We start from the raw sequence: 21,663 nt of genomic DNA, 5'->3' as shown, positions 1-21,663 counted from the left end.
AGCATACATTCCAGAAGGAACATAAGAAAGGGAGAATGAGAGGGACTAGGGAGAATTGATAAGATTGGAGGGGTAATGATTTCATGCACATACTTGGGGTGAAATTTGCTTTGGAGGGACAAGATTAGGATTTATATTCCCAGCTGAGAGGAGGAGAAGGAGAAGCAGGGGAATATAGAATAAAGTGATAGAGATGTGACATCACTGATGAGGATAAAATGCTCTCAGAGTGTGGTGATGGCTAGATGAGGAATTAAACTTTGAGACTCAAGAGCAGAGGACAGGACAGAAGACAGAATGGTTGGTAAGGTGAAGAACGTAGAGAATGGGGACAACAAACTTGATGGCAATAGTTGTGTGCAGCAGAAAAAAAGATGAGGAATATTAGCATTAGGATAGTAGATGTAGTGGAATCATAGGAAATATAGACAGGGAAGAATCTACTAATCCAAGGTAATACTATAGCACAGAGTTCCTGGCCATCTGGTGGAAGCACGTGGGTTGTAAACTCCACAGAAATAATGGGAGAAATATGCAGATGTACTGCAAGCTCCCCAGTACCTGGCCAGCTGCTCAAGGATCATGGAGTGGAAACAGCCCAGGCCTGAGACAGCTTCCAAGATCGACCATCAAGGCAGCTGGGAAAAGTATGCATACATACTGCAGCCTCCCTAGTATCAGGCTGGCTGCTCAAGGAATGCAGGGTGGCAGCATAACAACATAAGAATTGCCATATTGGGTCAGACTAAGGTCCATCAAGCCCAGCAACCTGTCTCTGACAGTGGCCAATCCAGGTCGCAATTACCTGGTAGATCCCAAAAAGTAGATCTAATTCTTGTTACTCACTCCCAGGGATAGCAATAGCTTTCTTTAATCTACCTGGCTAATAATGTGATATGGAATTCCTCCACGAACTTGTCCTCTTCTATGCTAGTTGCCGTGACCATATCCTCTGGAAAAAGATTGCACAGCTTGACAGTGTACAGAGTTAAAAAGTATTTGCTACGATTTGTTTTGAATTTGCTGGTTGTTAGTTTCATGGAGTGTCTCTTTGTTTTAGTATTGTTTGATAGGCAAATAAACAGAAAATATTATATTGTCTCTGGACTGAGCCATGGTGCAACTGTACCTTGAGTATTGTGTGCAGTTCAGGTCGCCCTATCTGAAGAAAGACATAGTGGAACTAGAAAAGTCGCAGAGGAGGGCAACAAAAAATGATAAAGGGGATGGAACATCTCCAACGATGACAGTCTATGCAGGCTAGGGATCTTCAGCTTGGAAAAGAGACGAATGAGAGGGGTCATGATAGAAGTTTATAAAATCAAGAGGGATAGAATAGGTAAATAAGGGACTGCTTATTCTCTATTGCTTTTCAGATCATTTCTAACATTCTATTTGCTTTTTTGACTGCTGCTGCACCTTGAACAGAGGATTTCAATGTATTGTCCACAAAGACTCCCTGGTCCCTTACCTGGGTAGTGACTCCCAACACAGAACCAGCATTCTATACTCGTAATTGGGATTATTTTTTCCTATGTGCATCACTTTGCACTTTTCTACATACATTTTATTTGCCATTCAGTTGCCCAGTGTCCTAGTCTCAACTAATTTTATTGTACATTGCTTTGATTTTTGCTTTCAGAAAAGCGATTAAGACGACAAGTAAACTAAACAATGTCCTTCTGCAGTTCTTTATGCAGTCTATACATTGAATTAAATAAATAAAATAAATAATCCACTGCTGTTTTAACAATGTTGAATAATTTTCTGTCATCTGCAAATCTGACCACCTCACTTGTCATTCCCTTTTCCAGATCATTTATGAATATGTTAAACAGCGCAAATCCCATTACTGATGCCTGTAGTACTCCACTAATGACTTTCTCCATTTGGAAAACTGCCCATTAACTTTCTAGCCTTTTAACCAGTTACCAATCCACAACAGAGTACTGCCTCCTATTCCATGACTTTGTAATTTCCTGAAGAGTCTCTCATGAGGGACTTTGTCAAACGTCTTCTGAAAGTACAAATACACTACATCAACTGGCTTATCTTTATCTACTGTTTATTTACACCTTCAAAAAATTTTAAAATATTGGTAAGACAAAACTTCCCCTTGCTAAAACCATGTTGTCTCTGCCCCATTAAGCCATATGGCCAGTGATTTGGTTTCTTCCATTTTGCCCAGTACCAACGTCAGGCTCACCGGACTATAAATTCCCAGATTGCCCCTGGGGACATTTTTAAAAATCTGTATCATGTTGGCCACTTTCCAGTCTTAAGGAATCATGACCGTTTTAAATGAAAGGTTACAGATTACTAGTAACAGTTTTCCAGGTTCATGTTTTAGTTATTTTAGAACTCAGGGTGGACGCTATCCAGCCCTGGTGATTTATTTCTCTTTAGTTAGTCAATCTCATCTATTATATCATCACAGATATTTGTTTTAATTACGCAGAATCTCCACCATTAAAGAATGTTTTAGGTGTGGTTATGTTCCCAACAGCCTCCTTCATAAAGTCCAAAACATAGAATTCATTCAATTTTTTTGATATTTCCTTGTCCTCCCTGAGCACCCTTTTTATCCCTTGGTCATCTAGGTTACCCAACTGACTCCCTCACAAGCTTTTGCTTCAAATATACTTGGAAAAAGTCCTTATTATTAGTTTTAGCCTCACTGGCAAGCATTTTCTCAAAGTGTCTCTTGGTCTGTCCATTCCCTTTAATCATTTTTGTTGCCCTCCTCTGCACCTTTTCTAACCCTGCTATGTCTTTCTTCAGATGGGGTGACCAGAAATGCACACAATACTCAAGGTGTGGTCGCACAATGGTTTGATATAGAGGCAATGTGTTTTATTCTGTTTGTTTACCCTTTCAACTAATACTAAAACAAGGAAAAGACTCCATAAAACAACAGCCAGCAAATTAAAAAAAAATAAGAACATAAGAACATAGCAAGTTCTTTTTAACACCGCATTCTATCAAGCTATGCGATCTGTTTTATATCTAACTTGCCAGTGCTTATATTCTTGCATCATTTGGGACTACTTTCTATTTTTGAACTGTGCCCTTTTAGCTTTATTTGTCTCCTTTATCTCACTATTTAACCACTCTGGCAGTCATTTGGTCTTCTTTGATTTTTAATACATGGAACACATTTTATCTGGGCTTCCAAAATTATATTTTTAAACAATGTCTATGACTCATGCAAATGTTTAACCTTTGCAACTACTCCTTTTAGTTTTTTTCTAATGTCCTCATTACTTCATAGCTTCCCTTTTTAAAAGTTATATGCTACTGTAGTAGTTTTACTTAATGTCTTCTGTCCAGTGATTATCTCACATTTGATTGCACAATGATCGCTATTGCTTAGTGGTCCCACCACAGTAAATCCTGACACCAGGTCATGCATGCCATCTTTAAGTACCTGCCCCTCTCATCAGTTCTAGGACTTGTTGCTTCAAGAAGCAGTAATATACAACATCTAGAAATGTAACTTCTTTAGCATTCCCAATGAGATATTGACCCAATCAATAGCAGGATAACTGAAATCTCCATGATTGTGCTGCAAAATGTATTTGCTTTTTGCATTTCAGTGTCTGTTACTTCATTTTTTTTCAGATGGCCAGTAGTATACAACCACTGCTATACTCTTATTTATTTATTTATTTATTTATTTATTTAAGGTTTTTATATACCGGCAATCATGAGCACATATCTTGCTGGTTTACATGAAACGGGAGTGCATTAAATACATCAACTAGAACTGTGGTGATCGAAGGAGCAGTTACAAATAACAAGGGTAGCAGAACTTGGATAAGAAGGAAGAGATAGGAAAGAATAAACGGTTGAACGGTATACAAATAAATTAAATGCTATGTAAAAATGGCATGATTAATGGCTGAATATTTGAAGTCCTTGGTTTGTATCTTATTTGAATCTTGTTTGTATCTTATATGAATATTTGAAGGTTTGTATCTTACCCATCACACATGGAATTTCCATCCTTAAGGTTTACACATTGCATTTTGTTTCCTGTAGGATTTTTATCATGTTTGACTCTATGCCATCTTTTACATACTGTGCCACCCCTCCATCAATCTGATCAGTCATATCACATCGTTATAATTTATACCCGGGTATCAGTGTGTCTCTCACTGGTTATCCTACTTCCATCATGTCCCTGAAATGCCTATAACATCTATATCCTCGTGTAATACCATACATTCAAACCCACTAATCTTACTATTCAGACTTCTGGAATTCATATACAGACTTTTTAAAATAAGGGGGGGGGGGTTGTATTTTCATTTCTCTTTGTTAGCAAAGGGGTAGATTTTAAAAAGCATTTACTCGAGCAAAACTGGTTTTTGCTCGAGTAAATACACTTTACTCAAGTAAGTGGGCTTTTCAAAATTGCTACAATATATGCCATTGAATTGTCCATAGGATTTACTCAAGTAAGTGCACTTTACTCGAGTAAATAGCTTTTGAAAATTGCTACAATAGTATGTCACATTTACATGCGTAACTCCTTTGAAAATGACCCCCAAATGGTACAGGCAGTTTAGAGTCATTCACATCTGGGTACTTTATGTCTTCATCTGTCTGAGCTACTTCAGACTTAAACACAACCTCTCTCTATTGGGATATTCTAACTTCCTTGTTTTGCAAGTATCTTTGGAAGATACATTTCTCCAAACCATGTGCTTCTGAGTGACTGCTGGCTTCCCCCCATTGGTGTAGTTTAAAAGCTGCTCTATCTCCTTTTTAATGTTAGCATCAGCAGCCTAGTTCCACTCTGGTTAAAGTTGGAACCCATCCTGTCTGAACAGGCTCTCCTTTCCCCAGGATGTTCCCCAGTTTCTAACAAATCTAAAGCCCTCTACTCTGCACCATCATTTCATCCACGCACTGAGACTCTGGAGTTCAGCCTGCCTCTGAGGCCTTGCATGTAAAACAAGGAGAATTTCTGAGAAAGCAAACCTAGAGGTTTTGGATTTCAGTTTCCTACCTAAGAGCCTCCCCTCCTAAACCTTCCTATGTCATTGGTAGGCACATGTACCACAACCATTGGCTCATTCCCAGAACTCTATAAAATCTTTTCTAATTGGCGCATGAGGTCTGCTAGCTTCACACTAGGTAATCCTCATGCCTACCAGCCATCCCCACTATCTACATTCGTAATGATGAAATTACTCACCACAACAGCTGTACTAACCCTTTTTTCCTGTTGGGCATACAACTCTGGAGGCTCATTCTCGGTGCTAAAGGATAAAGCATCATCTAGAGTGCAGGTCCTAGGTACAGGATCACAAAGGTGAGTCTCCTGCCAGGTGACGTTGCTCCACCAAAGAAGCACAAGGGCTGCTAAACTGGAGTTAGGACCACTCTTCTATGTACCTGAATGTCTCCTTTGCCTCAGCTCCTACAGGTCTTCTACTCTGACCCCCAGAGAACAGATTCATTCCCTGAGAGCCAGAAGCTATTTGCACTGGGTGCACACATGCAACCTCTCACCAACAGATAGATCATACATGCAGCACTCAGTGCAAAAGACTGGATAGCTACCAACTCACTGCTGGACTTCTGTCTGAATCTTAATTTTATTCAATTGCTAAAGTTTTAAAAGCTAATTAAAACTAAAAGAGAATGTCCTGCTCCTCTATAGTGCACTAATTGTTATATACAAATAGTCAAAATATTCAGACTAGCATAAATAAGCCAGAGAATCATTATTCTGCCAACCTGTTTAGGTAACAAGTCTTTTTAAACAGAAATGGTTTAAAATGTCATGCTGGAATGGCACCGTCCACTAGGGTGAATGTGCCAGACGCCTTCATTTGCCGTTGAAGATCCAAATAAAGAAGAGGATTCAAAGAGCAGCTTCCAGGCTTGGGCTCTGAGCCCTGGGTCTGACACTGAACCAAGGCGCTGGGTCAGATTACAGCATCAGGCCTGGGCTTGGACTCCGGCCTAGGCTGAGAACCAGGCTTCGGGACCCGGCTACCAGGTCAGGTTGCAGCTTTGGGCCTGTGTCCGGGCGCTGACCTAGGCCGAGGCCCCAGCATCGGGACCCGGCCTTCATTGGATACCCAACGGATCAGGCAATTTATTTATTTTAACTTCTGGGGATTGCGCTCAGGCCTAGGCAGCAGCCCCTGCTTTGGACCTCAGTCTAGGCCCAAGGCAAGGCCCCAGTTTCGGGCCTAGGACAAGGTGCTGGCATCGCATTTGGGCATAAGTCACGGTTCCTGCTATGGGCCTGAGCCTATGCCCTAGACAAAACCCAACGAATAAGGCTAATACCTACTCCTAGGCCCAATGCATTAGTTTAAAATAAAATGAATAAATACGGTTTGTTTCATTTGGGAGGACCCCCGATTCAGTTCAGGGCCCCCCCAAATGAAACGAATTAGCCTTATTCGTTGTGTTTTGCACTTTCATTTTAAATGAATACACACCCTTACTGCACATGCGGGTAGTCCTAAATATAGGATTTATAACCTGAAGGTTTATAGTTCTCTTTTTATTTTAGTTTTAGGGCAAAAAAACGAATTAATGTCTTTGCTTAACTTCTCAGACAAAAGAGCTGCTTTTTTGCAGCAAGATAAAAAAAACCTCTGAGCTGAAACCATACTTTGTGACAGTTTGGAGGGCCTATCAGGGGCTACTACAATAAACTCACTGAGGCCGATGCAAAAAAACCCCGCAGAAAGCGGGCACTGAAAAGTCAGCGCCCGCTTTCTTAACGCACACATGGCACTCGCAAGGGAGCGCCATGTTATATTGAAATTACGGGATCACGTTAGCAAGGAGGCACTAAACTGCAGTCCGCCAGTTATGAAAACCGATGCCGAGTTTATCGGCATCGGTTTTCATAACGCAGCTGGCCGGTTATGAATGCGGCCAGCTGAGGTTTTTTTTTTAACTTTTAAAAGAAGTACAGAAAAGTAGTTTTTACTGCTTTTCTGTACTTCTTTTCAATGTGATCAGCTATTAATGCCCGCTCCAAGCAGGCGTTAATAGCTGAGCGATAAATGTGCATCTGAGACACACATTTATTTTTTTGCATGCGGAGTGAATGAGTAATAGGCTCATTCACATGCATTTGCATGTGATGAGCGCTTTCCCATTCACTCTGCGTCAGACGCACGTTAAATAGGCACTAATCCCCCTATTGCATTAGGGGGTGGATTATCGCCTATTTAACCTGTGTCCAACTGTGGGTTATACAGTGCGCTCGGCTGAGTGCACTGTATTGCATTGGCCCCTTTAAGAGGTGACATTACAGCTAAGGACTGATAACAAAGCTTCTGTAGCTAATGAAAAGAAGAACCTCCTTCTAGTTGCTGGCCTCTGGTTAGCCTCCAGACTCAATCATCAAAGATTCTAGTCCTAGCTGAAATATACTCAGGCCAAATCAGTAAAAATCGCGGGAGAGCAGGTGAGCGAGACCCTAGCGCCTCTTTTTGGACAGGAGCGGCAGCTGTCAGCAGGTTTGACAGCCGACACTCAATTTTGCCGGCGTCAGTTCTCAAACCCGCTGACAGCCATGGGTTCGGAAACCGGACGCCGGCAAAATCGAGTGTCCGGTTTTCAACCCTCGAGCCGCGGGCCGATTTTAATTTTTTTTTTTTTAATTTTTGATTATTTTTAACTTTTGGGACCTCTGACTTAATATCGCTATGATATTAAGTCGGAGGGTGTACAGAAAAGCAGTTTTTACTGCTTTTCTGTACACTTTCCCGGTGCTGGCAGAAATTAACGCCTACCTTTGGGTAGGCGCTAATTTCTGAAGTAAAATATGCAGCTTGGCTGCACATTTTACTTTCTGTATCGCATGGGAATAACTAATAGGGCCATCAACATGCATTTGCATGTTGCGGGCGCTATTAGTTTCAGGGGGTTGGATGTGCATTTTCGACGTGCTATTACCCCTTACTGTTTGTCAGTGGTACTAGATAATGGATTTTTTCAGTGTATGTTATAACTTAATAAGCAAATATGTATCCATATTACTGATATGTTAAATGTGTGTGCACTTATTAAAGAGGAAGAAATAATCTAATCTAATTTGCCAACAATATTTGTTCATCTTGACAAAACACAACAGCTCCGTGCTGCACTAGACACACTCCCTCTAATTATTAACTACAGCATGTTAACTGACAATTTCATGTCCTGCACAGCATCTATGATTTATTATGTTAATAATGTATAAATTTAAATAATTTCACAAGGAACTATGACATGTGGCTATGTAAAATATTATGCCCAAGGCTTCCATCTCCTGCAGCACATCAGGATTAAATTCTGCAGTGATCCTGTGGCAGACTTACATAAATTTGCGTATATTTTATATTACTTAAAACTCACACCCAATTTTTGTAGAAAATCTTTCACTTTTAAACCATCCCCTGAAAAACAAGCTTCAAATCTTATTCACGAGATGGGATCAATGAATCTCTTTTTTCGCTAACTTTTCCCTCTTTTATTTTTCACTCATATTAGATTTTCTCTTTCATCATGCTTACTACATTCTTCCACCTATCCCGCCCCTTCCCAAGCATGCTTTTCCCCCGTGTCTCTCACTCCTGCAGCCTCTTCTCCTCCTTTTAGTCTCTCCTTCTTTTCTCACTTTTTTGGTGTGATTTCCATCTCCTCCCCTACCTGCTTTCCTTCTTCCCTTCATCCCCCTCTTACCTCCTTGTAGGTCCTATTATTTCTGCACCCTTACCCCAACACACCCATCTGCTGCCACCGCCCTCTGATACACCCCTCCCCTTAGACATGCAACCTTTCTCCTTCAGGCTCCTCTCATTTCTTGGAGCAAAGTACTAGGCTAGGGTAGTGGCAGGCAAGCAGGGTCGGGACACAGTGAGAACCTTCTCCTTGTCCCTTGGATGATCTTCCTTTGTAATCAGGAAGCACAGCAGGAACAGCTACAGAGATCCTCCTTCTGTATGCATTGGGGGGTGAAGGGCTGATGTGCACGGAGCAGGAGAGAGATCTTGGGGTGAGAGTGTCTAATGATCTGAAGTCGACGACGCAATGAGACACAGATAGCCAAAGCCAGAAGAATGCAAGGCTGCATAGAGAGAGGAATATCTAGTAAGAAAAGGGAAGTGATAATCCCTTGTAAAGGTCCTTGATGAGGTCTCACCTGGAGAACTGTGTTCAGTTCTGGAGACCATATCTAAAAGGAGATAGAGACAGGATGGAGGTGATCCAGAGAAGGGTGACCAAAATGGTGGGTGGTCTCCATTGAATGACTTACGAGGAGAGGTTGATGAACCTGAATATGTATACCCTGGAGGAGAGGAGGAGCAGGGGTGATATGATACAGACCTTCAGATACTTGAAAAGTTTTAATGATCCATGGTCATCAACAAACCTTTTCCATTGGAAACAATTTAGTAGAACTAGGGGTCATGATTTGAAACTCCAGGGAAGAAGACTTAGAACCAATGTCAGGAAATATTTCTTCACTGAGAGGGTGGTGGATGCCTGGAATGCCCTTCTGGAGGAAGTGGTGAAGACAAACTGAGAAGGATTTCAAAGGGACAAGGCTAGAGAATGGGAATAAATTTAAAAAAGCTTGGGTGTAACCTGCACGGAGCGGCAGTTACTACCCTGGGAAGCTTGCTGGGCAGACTAGATGGACCATTTTGGTCTTTTTCTGCCATCATTACTATGTTACTATGTGATCTGATTACCAGGGAAGAGAGGAGACAGCGGAAGGTTGTTATTTTAAATGTGGGGATCTTTCATTATGGCTTTTAATAAGTGGAGTGTGCTCTATTCTGGGGATATCAATGGCTAACCCATGGTGAGTTTAAGAGGCGGAGGAAGGGGGAAAGAAAAGAAGCAGAAGAAAACATAAAAAGAAGAGCACTGGTGGATTTTATTTGTGTTACGTTGTATTTATTGCTTTAATGGATGACTTTTTGTTTACTTTTTATTAATTTGATGCTTGTTATATATTTTTAGATTGCATTTTAACCTGGAACCATATATGTCACTAGCAACTGCACCCGTTCTACGCCCGGGCGGCGAGTATTTTTATTGGTACATATGCTCTTGTATGGAAGCGTTAGCTGAAAAGGAAAAACAAAATTGTTTTCACCCAGGGCAAAGGACATGGAGGCACATTTGCTAAAGCCATGGCTGGCTAAGTTTATTTGGCGAAAACGTCTTTGTACACGACATTACTTTAAGCTGCTGTTCTTGCATAGCTCCTCGATGTCGCTGCTGGCTAACGGCGTTAGCTTTGCGTTGCTCTTGCAGCTGCTGTTGTGACATGGCCGCTCTACGGCGTCATTGAGCTTCAGCATGCCGGGGTTTTTTTGCTGCAATTTCTTCAGCAGTTGGTGGTTGCTGGCGTTTCGGAGGCATATTTCCTGGAAGTCGCTGCTGGCTATCGGCATTAGGTTCGCGTTCCTCTTGCAGCTGGTGTTGTGACATGGCCGCTGTATGGCGTGTTTGAGCCTCCAAGGCGGCCAGGGAGCCACCTGCGCCATCTATCGGCGGGCTGGGGAACACGCGCGAGCACTGACGGACACACAACCAAGCCCGATATATTATAGCGCCATCTATCGGCGGGCTGGGGAACATGCGCGAGCACTGATGGACACACTACCAAGCCAGATATATTATAGCGCCATCTATCGGCGGGCTGGGGAACATGCGCGAGCACTGATGGACACACTACCAAGCCCGATATATTATAGCGCCATCTATCGGCGGGCTGGGGAACATGCGCGAGCACTGATGGACACACTACCAAGCCTGATATATTATAGATTTTCAATATTTGTGTTTTAAATATTATTAATATTTCTACTGTAATCCGCTGTGAACTCTGCAACAAGCAGAATATAAATCAAAATAAACAAACAAATATATCTTACTATGGGAGTTGAGAAGCTGTTTGTAGTTTTAGAAGTGTCGGCAGTACCAATTAAGAGGAGGAGGCCAGGAAGCAAATTTGCTACAGTTCAATGGCAGAAGACAAATTCCACTGCAAACGGTCAATTAATGGCTAACTGAGGCCTTTCAGTATCTCGTGAATCATATTCCAAATTTCCATGAGAAAGTCACTTTTCTGCCAGTATGTGTATATCCATTGTTTCTTCTCCTAGCTCTATATTTAAATAATTTATTTTCCGCCCACGCAGACCTACCATGCTAAGCGGAGTACAATAAAACTTAATACACAATATAACAAAATAAAAACAGTAATTGGCACATCTCTTATAATAGCCTTCAAGTTGCTCTCCTTCCAGAGATTGTACAGAGACACAAAAAGCGAAGTACTGCCTCTTCTATAGCCATCCTCTTGGTTACTGAAATAACTTTTCAGCATTCTATCAAAATGAGGATATGAACCATGCCTGTTGGGTTTGAATTAGTGACAATAAGAGTTGAGTCACAGCTGACTTAGGTACTTGTAAACTGGGCCAGGAAGATTCATATCAACTGTAATATAAACAAGGTCTTTATCAGGATTAGTCTGAATAAGCAGTCAAATGGGTCACATCAAAAGTGAAATAATTTCACCAATCCCTAGTACAGTAGCTAACTAAGGGGGTCATTTTCTAAAGCTAGCACACATGAAAAGGGACGTTTCGCATGCGAAAAGTCCCTTTTCGTGTGCGATAGCTAAAAAGGGGCGGAGTTGGGGCAGACGCCGCAAAGACAGCATGGACTGTGAAAAGGTAAGGAGCCTTTTCGCTTCCAATTTTGCGCCCTATAGCACCACTGTTCTGTCCCCAGTAAAGGGTACATGTTTGTGTCTGTATACATTGCATCCCACCTGTGTTTACTACAGCCCCTCCCTCCTGAGAACTCATGACGTTTTCTGTAACCCAGGACAAAAGTCTGGGAGCCTTGCCTTTAAAGGGAGTTTTGCCTTTAACAGAAGCCCCCTCCCCTCTGTTCCTTCCATTGGGAAAGGGTCTGCATGCCTTCTCAATCTAACTTGGGTCTTCTTAGGGGTCTCATTGGTTGAAGGGACTACCCTTCATGCCCCCTCCTGTGTCACATGGATCCTAGGCTCGCTACCATTGGATCTCGCCCCTAGCCCCAGCTTGTGGGGACCCTTCCTGTAATCACTCTCCAAGACTGTGAACCAGTCTGAGCCACGCCATGTAGAGGACGCACGTGCCTGTAACCTCTGTTACACGAACAGCTTTTTTACATTTCTCCTACCGCTTTAAACTCTAAAGACTAATCAGCTTCAAACCTTCGTCTTCTTACCCTGCATCTCAAGAAACCTCCGTTCCTCCCTCTCCCACCCATTTCCAGCCAAAAGGATCTTCGTCTGAGGCTACCTCGAGTTGAATCCAATAATTGTGAGTAATGGAAAAATTATCTATGCAATAAATGATTCATACTTAAAAGATCTTTGTTTGGATACTGATTAAAGGAGGAAGGTTAACTGTCTGGATGAGGGGACTTGGAAAGTTCTTATTGAGCCAGAACAACCACCTTTTATGATGGTGCTATTGGTGCGATCGCTACCGGCTATTGCAGGCCCGCCCCCCGCTTCGCCCCCCCTGCCCCCTATACCGCGCGATTCACGATGCCGCGGTATGTTAGAAAATCTAGGCCTAAAATTGGCAAAATCCCATAGAAAGAATAGTAAATAATAATTAATAAATAATAATAAAGTTCATTGATATAATCAGTAGTCTTGTAGGGAATGCCTGTAGAGGATGGGAAGTTTCAGAACAGTCTGCTGCATTTTATGGGAACACTTTTTCACATAAAATCAAATATTCGCTGACCATGGATGATGATTTCAAATTGAAGTAAGTATTTCACTGCAAAACTTGAAGATGTATATTACTCCTTCATAGAGGTCAATATTTTACAATATGATTTGTGCAGCTCTTTGGCTTTCACTGTCCTGAGGCAAGCTAGACGGCTCTTATCCATGGGAGGAGGCAGAGAGAAGAAACATCTGGCTTTACAGGTCAGGAACACTGCAGTTTCCCTCTGCTCACTAAAGCCAGTCCACAAGAACATTGTGAGCTTCTGAAGATAGTTTTTCACCCTGAAAAATTAATTCAGGTAATTGCAAACTTCAAACAAAGCCAGATTTGTTTTACAATCCATCCAAAAGCAATATAGCAGGAACTCTTCAATATAAATCACATCTTACAAATGATTAAAAATGAGAAAAATTAGAGTTAACTATCTCAGAAGGCTATGCAAACTCAGGAGAAAAATAGAGAGGTCTTCTACTCGCACCAACCAGTTTTCCTTTGTCCCAATCCAAGATGCAATTCAATAAAATGGTATCCATGCAATATTTGTGCATCAGAACCTCAATCCTAGATAAACCCAAACACTTTACTATCAGGATTTAAGCAGGAAAATCTTCCAGAGAGAATGGGTTTACCCTGCCAGTCTTGTAGGTAAGACATCACTGTCTTAATCTAGAAGCAAAGACTTAGCATATGGCTATTATTCTTTCTTCTGAGAGAAGCTTCTGCATCTCTTTACTGTCTTTGAGATCCCATATGTTATTCCTCACTGCTCTCTAATTTAGAGGTGACTCAACATCCCTCTAGCGTTCTTATAATGCACCTGGCTGGTATAATAACATAGTAAATAACAGCAGAAAAAGACCAAAATGGTCCATCCAGTTTGCCATGCAAGTTACCCCATGCAAAAATATTACACCAAAAGTTATCACAGGTTACCCAGCTTCTTCATTTCCATCCTATAGCCACTAGGGATCTTCTGTGTTTATCCCACACCCTTTTGAATTCCCATTGCCATTCTTGTTTTCACCACCTCTTCTGAGAGGGCATTCCAGGCATCTACCATCCTTTCCATGAAAAAAACATTTCCTGACATTATTTCTAAGCCTACATCTTGGAGCTTCATAGCATGTTCCCTAGTTCTACCGCTTCCTTTCCACTGGAAAATGTTTGGACTCGTACACTATTAATACCTTTCAGGTATATAAAAGTCTGCTTCATATCCTCGTTTTTCTTCTCCTCTAGGGAATACACGTATAGATTCTCATGCCTCATCTCATATTACGTGCAGCCCCACACTCTGGACCACTTCCATCCTGTTATGCATCCCATCCGCGCCCGGCCCACGCCTGGGCCTGCTCACCTTCATGGTTCCACGGCAGGTCCTGGGTTGGCCTCCCTAGTGGATGCTGCTAGCACTTCCAGGCCCCGGCGTCCCGTGGCGGCAGTAGCCGGGTCTTCCACTGCGTACCAGGCCTCACGCTGGAGCTCGGCGTCCTCGGCTGTGTCAGCCACGGCCTTACTCATGGACCGCCCAGCCTCTTGTAGGGCCAAGGGCGGGTCCTAGCTCCGCAGCATGCCCTGATTGATTCCCCATTATAAGGAAGTTATTGCTTGAACTTCCTTGCCTTGGCAATCGGGTTGACGTTTGTGCTAGATTGTCACTGCGTTTGTTGCTTGCTCCTGTCTCTTGTTCCAAGTCTCATTCCAGGATCCTGCTGTTCCAGTTCTGTTCCTGCCTTGTTCCTGCTTCCTAGTACTCCAGCGTCCTCCTGTTCGTCTACCCAGGTAGTACCCCGGACTGTCTTACTGGTACTGACCTCGGCATGTTCCTTGACCTACCTGCCTGTCTGCTGCCTGCCTTCTGACGCCAGTCTGTTCCTCGACCTGCCTACCTGTATGCTGCCTGCCTCCTGACTCCAGTCTGTCCCTCGACTCGCCTGCCTGCTGCCTGCCTCTGACCTCAGTCCATTCCTCAACTCGCTTGCCTGCTGCCTGACTCTGACTCCAGTCTGTTCCTCAACCTGCCTGCCTGTCTGCTGCCTTGCCTCTGACTCCAATCTGTTCATTGACCTGACTGTTCTGACCTCGGCCTGTCTGTGACCTTGTCTGACCTCAGATACCTGACCTATGTCTGCCTGATCACTTCCCTAGATTCTGGCTCTGTTCCTCGCCTTGTCATCACCCACGCTCTTCTGGTCCTCCTTGTTACATCGGACATCCTGCTTCGAACCTGACCGCGCTCTCCCCTTTTGCCCGTGGGCACGCCAGACTTCCACCTTCCCAGAGACCCTGCGAGGCCCACCTAAGTCCAAGCGGCCCGGGTCCCTACAGGCTCCTCCCAGGGGGACCCCGGGCTTCCAGTGGTGAAGCTCTACCTAGCCTCTGTCTCCTCCAGTGCTCCGCCCCTGGGGGCAGTTGCTTCCTGGTCCCAACCAGGGAGCCGTTCTCCACTGCCTCAGGACAAGGGTCCACCCCTGAGCGCAACACATCCTCTCTCTATCATTACTGAGATAGGGTCTCCAGAACCAAATACAGTACTCCAGGTGAGGCTTCACCAATGCCCAGCACAGGGACATTATCACCTCCTTTTTCCTGCTTATATCATCTCTATGCTGCCAGCCTTAATCACTGACTTGTCACATTGCTTCATTACCATCAGATCATCAGACATTGTCACCTCAAGGTCTCTCTCCCAGTCTATGCACATCAGTCTCTCACCCAGCATCACATATATCTTCTTTGGATTTTTGCACCCCAAATGCATGACTGCACTTCTTCACATTTAATCATATCTGCCAAATATTCAACTATTCCTCAAACTTTCTCTGATCATTTCTTATTCTATCTGCTCTGCTGCAGAACCTAGTTTCCTCCGCTGAAAGACAAACTAACCCTTCTGTGACATTGATAAGAAAAATATTAAATAGACAGGCTATATATACACCATAAATGCACACATTAACAGAGGTATATAAAAGTAGGACAATACTCTTTCTGATTCTGAACAAAGATTTAGGTTTAACTTTAGTAGATGCCCACAGGTAGAGAGAGAGAGAGAGAGAGAGTTACAGATAATAAATATGCATCAGGAAGAACCTGTCATAATAGATAGAATCAATGACCCCCCTGGGTTTAAAGGCAAACAAACCTTTCCTGCTCTAACACTACTAAAGCTCTAATCGTTTTTGACATGAATTATGCTACCCCCATTTACGCCCAGCTTAGTTGTAGGCTGCCCTCTACATGAATTCTGCCTGCATGAGCAACCACACCTGCCTGAAAGAGAAATTACAGAGCAGAAGCAGCCATGCTATGCCTTTATGGTTTCAATCCCCGAAAAACTTTGGCACAGTCTTCTCTTAGCTTTGCACATTTTATGGGCACACATTCTGCATTATCTGGTGTGAGAAAGCTAGGTTGAGTTTTCAGAGGCCCAAACTGCTTTTAACCCCTTAACCCATCTCCTAATTGAATAAGAACTTGTTAAATTCAGGCATCACTGAACAGTGCCTTAAACGTATTGTAAGGCAGTTTCACATCCGCCTGAAGAATTATTTTTAGCAACTGAAAAAATAAATGGATAACTAACTGCTATAACAAATGTCAAACTGAATTACCATTATTATGAACAAGGTATTGAAAATCCGCTCATGTGGGACAAGTGGATTTACTTGGCTGTCAAGAAGGCCTCAGGTTTGGGAGGCACTGGCAACGTCATCTCTCACTGGGGCCCAGGCTGGGAAGGGGAAGGGGAAGCTTCTTTTCCATGGTTGGGAGGCCTGCACTTGCCAGAGAAGAAATGCACTTACTAAGTATACCGGCCCCTGGAGAAACTTTCAAACCCCTGATTGCAAAGCTCTTCCCAAAATGTTATTTTAAATATGCCTTAACTTTATTCACCAGATTCATTTGATTGGGTCCTGAAACATACAGAAATATAGCTGGGGAAGTTACAGGATTGTGGAAATTCTTTTGAGACAGATGTTTCCTTCTGCAAATATTGGGCTTCCAGGTCAATCAGAACTGGCCTATGCGTTAATGTAGGTTCTATGAGGAAAAATATTGATGTACTCTTTATTTTAATTGGAGATACCAGTCTTGATATGTTAGTTTTGACTGAAACATGGCACTGGCGGTCAGATATCATTTTGTTAAATTATTTATGCCCACCTGGATATGCTTTCTTTCATCAGGCAAGAATTAATAAAAATAAACAAGGTGGAGGGGGTTTTATTGGTTTATAGGAACAGTTTGATCTGGGGATGGAGTCTAGCAATGAGAACCTTGCCTTTAGGCTTCATGACTGGTGCATGTGCTTAATTTATCACCCCGCCTCCTAACCTCAGGTAATAGCAGTACCAATTTAATACCGCTGGGGGGATTATTTAGCTGCAGTTACTTTAAAAACTAATAATCTGGTCTGAATATTCACGCCATCTCTTAGGCCGAAGAGCCTTTTAGAAGAATGGCTTGTTTATTGTCTGCTCTTCAGTTGGCTCCTACACTGATTGCCCTACACATGAGGCCAGACATATCCTGGATCAACTGATTATACCTTAAGAAATATGTTGGTGATGGATTGGTTAAAGACTTACCAGTTACGCAGTGCTATGCTCTTTCCATTTTTTAATTGATATTCAGCTAGTGTTGCCTCTTACTGAAAGGAAAATTGGAAGCACCACAGCAATCAAACAGAATTGGACCCTTTTAGTAGAGAAAGGTGGTTGAGGGAAGATAAGACCTCGTCTTGAGTATCGGTATAGTAAAAGAATCTAAATAAATAAATAAATAAATAAGATAATTTTCTATTTAACATGAGCCCGGTAAAAGTTTTTTTCTGACACAATGCAGCAATTTCACACCATTTCCACTCTCCTCTTCTCATTACTCTCTCAGCATTTACTAAGTCATTGTTAAACTTTGGTACTTTCTTAACTTGTAGGGGAGCAGAGCGATCTGTAATCTCAGTTAAAACAGATGAGATTGCTTCTGTTAATTCATCAACTGAAGCAAAATAAATATTGCTGAGACTCGAAAGAGCCATTTCTCTCCGTAAACTGTCCGGTTGAGCTGCTTAAATTGATCTCTTCTCTTACAAAACAGAAAAGGTCCTCTGCATCCTCTTCTGCTGTTAATTGTTAGGCATTTCCTGATGCACTATTGAATAGTTTGTACCTTGTAATGTGAATGATCAGTTTGATGTGGTGGCAGAACCTGAATCCATAAAACGGGATGCTTCTGATCACATTTCTTTAAAGGAAACGGAGTCCAAATTGTGTAAATTAAAAATATATCCATGTTCTTTGAATCCTTGCCCTGCGGGATTGTTCTGTACTGCTAAAGAGATTGTATTACCAACATTATGGAAGGCAGTCGATCAGTCACTGAGAGAGGGAATTTATCCTACCATACTGAAAAGAGCTATTGTATGTCCTGTACAAAAAAAGGGAAATTTACCCATTGAGCTGGGCTCCAGTTTAGCTCAATCTCATATTTATCCATGTATCTATGCTCTGCAAAGTATTAGAAAAGGTTGCTTTACTTCAACTGCCTGAATTTTTAGATAATCAAGAGGTACTGAGGTTCCATCGGTTTGGTTTCGTTGTGGGCATTGTGCAGAAAACAATGATTTCTTTACCAAATTTCCTACTGTGTGGATTAGATCAATGTCATACTGTGATTGCAGTGTTTTTAGATTTCTCTTCAGCTTTTGATTTAGTTAATCAAAATATTTTGTTATTTAGGTAAACACAACTAGGAATTGGATGAGCTATAGATCATTGGTTTGCATCTTCTCTTAATCATGTTATGATTAATCAGGGATGCTCTAACTGGTCTTACTATAAAAGCCGGTGTTCCTCAGGATTCTGTCCTGAGTGCCACATTATTTAATATGTACTTACAACCTCTCTGCCATCTTTTGGATAAATTTGGTATGTTTTATAAAATATATGCTGACGATATACAGCTGTTTTTTCCAGTGCAGGCTGACCCAAAAGCTACTCTTGTTTGGGTTGAAAAGCTTTTATTACATCTTTGGAACTGGTTTAAGGAAAATCAATTGACTCTGGACTAGAGGTTAGTTCAGTTGTCAATCCACTCATTACTTGGCTTTCAAGCATCCCCTCAATATACTTTGTTTTATAAAATGTTATTTCAACTATCCTCATAAACACATCAACCACAGCCTCTCTCATGCAGTTTTGCTTTCTTTCTAATACACACCCACCTCTATACTTCTCCATAAACACAAAGCCTCCTCTCTCATCTACACAAGCACATTCCCAAACACACAACCTGGTATCTCATCCACACATGCACACTCCCAAACACACAACCTGGTATCTCATACACACATGCACATTCCCAAACACACAACCTGGTTTCTCATACACACATGCACACTCCCAAACACACAACCTGGTATCTCACACACACATGCACACTCCCAAACACACAACCTGGTATCTCACACACACATGCACATTCCCAAACACACAACCTGGTATCTCACACACACATGCACACTCCCAAACACACAACCTGGTATCTCATACACACATGCACACTCCCAAATACAGGTGGTTTGCTCTCCCCAGTCTTTCATCTGTCTCTCCTCTGTGCCACCTGTCTCTCAATATGCTGTCCCCTTCCGCAGTGCACTCCTCTCTTGTGCTGCCCTCCTCTCTCTAGTTCCCTCCCTCTTCATACTCATCTTTCTCTCCCTCCTTCTTCCCTCCTGTCTCCCTCTCCTCCCCAGTGCCTACGTCTATCTATCTCGTTTCCTCCTGGGTCCCCTTGTCTCCTTTGTGCCTCTTCTGTCTCTTCCTTCCCTTCCCCCTTCCCCCATGCTCCATTCTCCCTCTCCCTTCCAAATCCCCTTTGTCTTTTTTCTCCCTTGCTCCCCATGTCTATCTTCCTTTCCCTCCCCCTTTTCTCTGTGTCCCCTCTGTTTCTCCACTTTCCTCACCCTGCAACTCTATGTCTTGCTCCACCTTCCCCTCCTCTCTTCCTGTATCCCTCGGCTGGCTCACTGCAGCCTCTCTCTCGGATCTTGACACAGCACTCAGTGAGGGTGGGGGCGAGACCCATAGGGCATTACTGCAGAGATCTGTGTAGCCAGTGAGAGCTGAGAGCTGTGCTGTGCCCTGCCTCCTCTCCTCATCCCATCCAATCACAACTTAGGAAAGGAGGCAAGAGGGCGGAGAAACAGCACAGCTCTTGGCTCTGTCTTTCCCTATTACCAGGAAGCTGTGGGAAAGAGAAACCTCTTGCATAAACCAGATTTTCAGTGTCCGGTCAGTACGTCTGACCAAATACTGTACAGCACAGCCGAAAACCTGGCTGTTGAGTTCAAAACCAGGCAGTTGGTAACCCTACTCTGAACTCAAAGACTGAAGTTTTATGGATTTCTCGAAAGCCTATATCAGAAACCGCTCTTGCTTTTATTGAATTGTTTTATTTTGCTGTTTATGTTTTGTAATGTTTTTATATTTTAAAAACAAGGTCTCTACTTATGCTCACCAAATAACATTATACTCATTAAATACTTTTAAATATCAATTTATTATTATTTCATAAACAATATCCAACCTTCCATTCATTCATCCCGATTCATACTTCAACCAATACAAACACATACCCACAACTCCTGTAAACAATACCCTATGACTCAACCTCTATTATCAGGGCAAAAACCCTTACTTAGAAAGATGTCTAATCAATACCTCAAATGTAATTATATAACTGCATCAATGTAATAATCATTAAAAAGCGATTGTCTCTTTCATTTGCAAAATCACTTTGTTGCCGTGAGACCTTCACAGTCCCCCATACTTTCTATTACAGGTGTCCTCCAAAACCTATCTGGCATGGATTCTTGAGTCTGAATGTTAAGTGAATGTTGCTATTGCTCAATGACTGAAGATCTCTGCCCCTTATCCATCCACTCCCCAACCCATCTTGCCATTGCAGTATTCTTGGCCACAACCAGTCCAGGGAGCAGAAGTCCTTAACTTGATATCAAACTCAGGTCCTTCACATGGAAGTGCCCAGTATGGTAACTGAACCACCAGACTGCCCCTGTAATATTTTTATATTGGTTGTCATAACAAGGTGATATATGCAGAATATATCAGAATACATCTTTTACTGACTGTGCATATTTACAGCAATGTTTGTGGATTATGTGAGCCATTTGTGCCATCATATGGAGAGCCTGGGCTTGTTTCCTATGTCAAGTCTTCTGGCCAGGCCTTCAGGTAGGGATTCCATGGAGGAAGCATCAATATTTATTTTAATTAATGGTACTGAATATTTGTTTATGTTTTGTACTTATGGTTTTACATGTCAATATGAATGTTAAATTGTAAACTGCCCAGTACTGCCGATAGGTCGTATATCAATTTTTAAATAAATCAAATAATAAATAAAGATCCTGGGGGAAGGAAATCCAGCTGTCAGGCTAAAGCAATATCTAATAGCCGGATTTAAGGCCCATAACAGTAGGACTAGAAAGAGCTATGGTATATGTCATGGTCGGAGCTGACATTGTAATGACTGTGCTAGTGAATTAAGAGGTATTATAAAATAGGGAAGCATCCCCAGGTAGTTGCAGAAGGTGGTTTAAGGTACCGGATCCAGTCCTGGATCAGTTAGAAAACCAAAGGCATGGGATTCAGGTGGAATTGATGAGAGAGAGCATTTCTCTCCCTCCCCCACGCCACCTACCAGTGTCACAGTCTGCCTCCCTTCTCCTCCTCACCCCTGGCTGAGCCACTTACCCACTTTCTATGCACATTTCACTAGATTTCTCTGGCACAAGTCCAACACGTTTTGTCAATTATATGCTTCACCTTCACAAGTTAGTTTTCTAACCCAGTCTCTT

The 21,663-nt window shown here is 42.4% G+C and overlaps 1 protein-coding gene across 5 annotated transcripts in view; it reads right to left on the bottom strand.

Annotated features, from left to right (window-relative positions):
* PDE4D (phosphodiesterase 4D) overlaps positions 1-21,663 on the bottom strand; it is a 1,438,018-nt gene that overhangs the window by 490,740 nt on the left and 925,615 nt on the right. Inside the window, exon 1 of one of the 5 annotated variants that reach the window (XM_029576704.1) lies at positions 17,372-17,390. The exons of the other annotated variants lie outside the window; for them this stretch is intronic. The gene's annotated coding sequence lies outside the window, so the exon portion shown is untranslated. Of the gene's footprint in view, positions 1-17,371; positions 17,391-21,663 lie in introns of those variants that run through there. 5 annotated transcript variants of the gene reach the window in all.

The sequence above is a fragment of the Rhinatrema bivittatum genome, chromosome 1 (genome assembly GCF_901001135.1).
Source record: "Rhinatrema bivittatum chromosome 1, aRhiBiv1.1, whole genome shotgun sequence".
NCBI lineage: Eukaryota > Metazoa > Chordata > Amphibia > Gymnophiona > Rhinatrematidae > Rhinatrema > Rhinatrema bivittatum.
This window is presented reverse-complemented; position numbering and strand designations above follow the sequence as displayed.